Source organism: Rutilus rutilus (genome assembly GCF_951802725.1).
Source record: "Rutilus rutilus genome assembly, chromosome: 4".
In the NCBI taxonomy this organism is placed as follows: Eukaryota; Metazoa; Chordata; class Actinopteri; order Cypriniformes; family Leuciscidae; genus Rutilus; species Rutilus rutilus.
The window spans coordinates 19,819,385-19,823,819 of NC_140212.1; the positions used below are offsets into that span (position 1 = coordinate 19,819,385).

Consider the following 4,435-nt stretch of genomic DNA (forward strand, 5'->3'; position numbering starts at 1 on the left):
CCATTTTATTTCGCTTTGCAAATTCGCTTCCACAAATTCAGTGGTTCAAATTCGACAGTAAATTCAACATTGACATCCAGGAACTGCAGGAAAAGCAGTAGATTGCCGAGCATACTCTCCATCTGCTGTTAGTCGACCTCACCAGCAGGTGGTGCAAAAGCGCGTGTTGTTGACGAAGACCAGCAACAGTTAGAACAAGTAATTCATTCATAAAACTAATTTACAGAAATGTAAGTGTATTTGTGATTATTATGACGGCTGTTTTATGTTAAATTTCGTGTCTTCGCGGTTCCTTTTCCTGTGTAGCCTAACTTACATGCATCTTTCTCTACCGTGAACGAGATTAATGTTATTTCCCGATGCGGATGTACAGATCCAATGTTACAATTTTGAGGTTGACATATATTTCTCTTGGTTGTTTAGTTGCCTTAACTTTATATTGTGGCGATGTGCCTCATGCAGGCTATTAGGGTTTCCCTCAATACTTAAGGATTCCCCTGCTGGACATATAAAACGCTTAATGGACTAATTACAGTGATATAAAAGACCAAACCCGCAGGCAAGCAGATGGACTCAGAATAACACGCAAAGCTTAATGCTGAGCCGAGCGTTTCCCAGTGGTGCGTTCAAGTCCTCCTGGGAAGTTCGTACGTACGAGGTGGGAAGTCGTGCTTATAACGGCATGTGCGTTCAAGTCACTTTCGTCGGAGCAAAATGGCGGAGTACTTTCTCTTAATTAATTACACAAAAATACAGTATGGTTCTTAAACTATTGTTCTAGAAAATGAAGAACAAAGAAATGTGCATCAGGTGTACATTGTATTTTTATGTTTTTAATTAATTTATGAAGCCACTGCCAACACATTGTTACATGTTGCATTGTTATATTATCATATTCTGTGTTGGCGATTAGCTAACTGAGCTGTTAATATAAAAGCCTGACAATAGCTGTGTCCCAATGTGAAGACTGCATCCTTCGAAGGCTGCGGACTTCAAACGATGCAGCCTATGCGTCCTCCGAACGACACACCATGCAGCCTTCGTAGGATTTCCTAATTGCGCAGCCAGGTGTTCCCGATTACCGCTCCAGGCGCCAAGCAACGGTGCGAGAGTAGCCTATGCTGCCATCCTGACAATTCATTTGATAAAATTAAGTAAACAGCTATGGAGCCAGAATTGTCATTTTTTATATTTTACTGGAGGACATGGTATTAAGGATGTTTCAGGTCATGTACTTTCGGCTTAGCCGAAGATTCAAATGTTCATTTAGGCTATATCTTACCTTGATGCGATTTTGTAGGCTAGTGTATTCTTTTTTTATTATGCACATAAATGGACCTTGGTAAATATATTTACACAGGTTTTCAACCCTATTTGAATATAAAAACCCAGTTGAATAAAGTCCAGTGCGAATGTAATGCTGCGTTCCAGGCAGGTTTTTGAGCTCGTAAATCACGACTTCAAACCACGACTCACGACCTTGTAGCGTTCCAGGCAACCTGTAACCCGTGTTTTTCCAACCTTATACCCGTGAAAGTGCACTGGAACGGCAGTCAAACCCGTGACTTCCCACCCGTGAACTCGTACTAGATCGATGTACTCCCAGTTACGGGGTGGAAAAACACGGGTTACAGGTTGCCTGGAACGCGGCATAACTCCCGCTCGTGATCGGCAGCTGTCAGTCACTACTGTTGCTAGGCGACAAGAACAATCCTCCGTAGGCTAGACCGGTCCGGTAGGCTACTCGAAGTGATTTTCCCACACAGGACTACAAAATTATGTTATTTTACAATATGATGCATTGTTTTACAATAAACTACACAAAAGTACATGTATCAACCTTAAAAATATTCCGAAGTAAAATGCAACATATGCAGTAATGTAAAAGCAGAACCATCATAAAAACCCTGACAAGTTTTTTTCCCCTCCAGAATTCCTTTACTTTTACTCTTGATACCTTAAGTACATTAGAGTATGCAAGATAATTTTGCTTAACTAGGGTTAGAAATATATGACTAGTAGTTTTTCGCCAAAGCGGTATTAGTGGTTATTAAAAGTACTTCAGTGTAATAAAGTATCTCAATATTTATTCCATGAGTCAGCCCTGCAAACCTGTTGGTAGACAACTTAGTGGATAGTGAAAATATGCAGTCAAACACTGGAGAGCATCCCAGATGATGTCCCACCAGCAGGAGGCCTTACCAGGGCCTTTATTGTGGAGCCCATCCCGGTCCAGCAGCACACCAGTGTCTCCAACTCAGCTGAATAAGTCTACATCATTTTTCTTATTTTATGTACTGTACAATTTAAATGTTTATGTTGATTTTGAGATGTTTAACGTTTGTTGTAAATAGTTGGGGGAAAAACGTTATAGAAGAATTTGTTTCATGTAGAAATTATGACTGTCATTACAAAAATAAACAATGTCCAGAGCAATGAATCCTCTTTTATTTACACATTTAAAGTTGCATAATTTTTTTCCTTTTAAAAAAATATAAGTGAAAAAAGTTAAAGAATATAATATATATACATATTTTTCAATCATTCTTTCAAGAAGAGAAAACAGCCTGTCCATTCTCTCTTGTGCTCTCCTCGCCTCTGCAGTCCCATGTCTTCTCTCAAGTCCAAAAACTCGTCCTCTCTGTCTCGCCTTCTTCGTGGTGCTGGTGCTGCTACCCCTGGCTCCTCTTCTTGGTCACACACTGCTGAACTCAGCCCTGGTGTGTCCTCAGGGATTGAGGCAATGAGGGTGCAATGCCTCTGTCCCAACATCTCATCCATGAGGACAAACCAGGGCCAAGTTTCAGCCGAGGGTTTCCCACTCACACCATCACCTGTCCCAGGACACGTGCAATCCTAAGGCAGAGCAAATTAACCATGGCTTGTTAACAACAACAGCACAATACATTTCAGCAAAGATGTGATCTCAACTTTCTTACTTTGTATTTTTAAAATCATTCATATTCAGAAATCATATTCATGAATACTCAAATTTGGTTAAAACCTTTGTAGACATGGCTTGCATGACAGCACTACAAAAACACATACAAGTGAAACCCCATTGCCTCATCTATGGTACTGCTTTTCCTATTGTTGTGGGCTTTATAGGGTGAGTGATATTTCTTATTTACACAAGTTTGACAGACTAGTGCAAATATTACAATAAAATGTCATTTAATTTATTTAGTTTTTTTTTTTTTTTAATTGCAGTTTAATAAATTGAGCTGTCTGCTCCTTGCTCCCTGAAACAATTATTAAACTATTAGCACAAGTTTTGCCTCAGACCACCTGACAAATGAAGCCACGCAATGGTGATGGAGTTAAGGTGAAGTTTATAAGAAAGAAAAACTTGTGGCTTTTAACTCAGGTTTCACTAGCTAAGTTATTTGAGTAAATGAAAACATAATACTTACATTTAAATGTGAATTTGCCGTCCACCAGCGAACTCTCGGCCGTCTTTTTTTTATTTTATTTTTTTATAAAAATGTTGTCGTCACCGCCGCGCGATGAATTATGGGGTAGGATAGTCCGCAAAGTGTCCATTTATGCATCCTTCCTTTCACGGGGAAACGAAGGGTGCATTTGGCGTCGCTTTAGCCTTCGTCGCGCCGCGATGACGCAACCGGCCTTCGAATACGGACTTCGGAGGATGCAGAATTGAATTGGGACAGCCTTCATAGCGCCGCGGTGACGCAATCGGCCTTCAAATGCGACCTCCGAAGTGTGCAGCCTTTGAATTGGGACATCCTTCGTCGCTCCGCTGTGACGTTTCGACGCGCCGCTGTGACGCAATCGGCCTTCAAATACGGACTTCGGAGGATGCAGACTTCACATTAGGCTTGTTTGAGATGCGCCTCGCCTCGCCTGAAATGTAGGCGAGAGTAGGCGGCTGCAGTGAGGGGAGGAGTGAAAAAAGCGCAGGCAAGCCGGACAGTTCTCTCTTCTCGCAGTGGATCTGACAGCTGTGAGATCAAAGATGGATATCGCGGGATTCGCGGGATTCACGCTCGTGCACAGTGTTGCTAATAAACTGGATGGAATTTAAGTTCTGTTGCTTTTATATGAAAATAAATATAATGAACAAGACACCCAAAGTAGCCTACTTATTTAATTCCATTCCAAATACATGTTTATCAGTCTTTTTTTCTTTAATACAGACATGTTTTTTATTTTATTTATTTTTTATAAAAAATACATTGCATAATCCATAGAGATCGCACTGTTAGATAGTTTGGGAATATTCACATATACATAAAACATGATATCAGAGTTTTAAAATCAAACATTTTAAAAGAGAACATACATCACGGTTGTTTAAACCAATGAACATTAAGCTGTGTCGTCAGCAAGTCGTTTCCCATCATGCTTTTGATCAGCGCAGTCGGTGGAGAGCAACTGCGCTCGACTGCAGAATCCGACAGGTGTGCCTTGCGCT

General features: G+C 40.8%; 1 long non-coding RNA gene across 1 annotated transcript; it reads right to left on the reverse strand.

Annotated features, from left to right (window-relative positions):
* Window positions 1-2,426: 2,426 nt before the first annotated feature.
* LOC311290073 lies at window positions 2,427-3,832 on the reverse strand. The gene is made up of 2 exons (XR_014627305.1): window positions 3,414-3,832; window positions 2,427-2,856 (listed from the first exon to the last, which is right to left on the reverse strand). It is a non-coding gene; the product is annotated as an uncharacterized lncRNA (long non-coding RNA).
* Window positions 3,833-4,435: the final 603 nt, after the last annotated feature.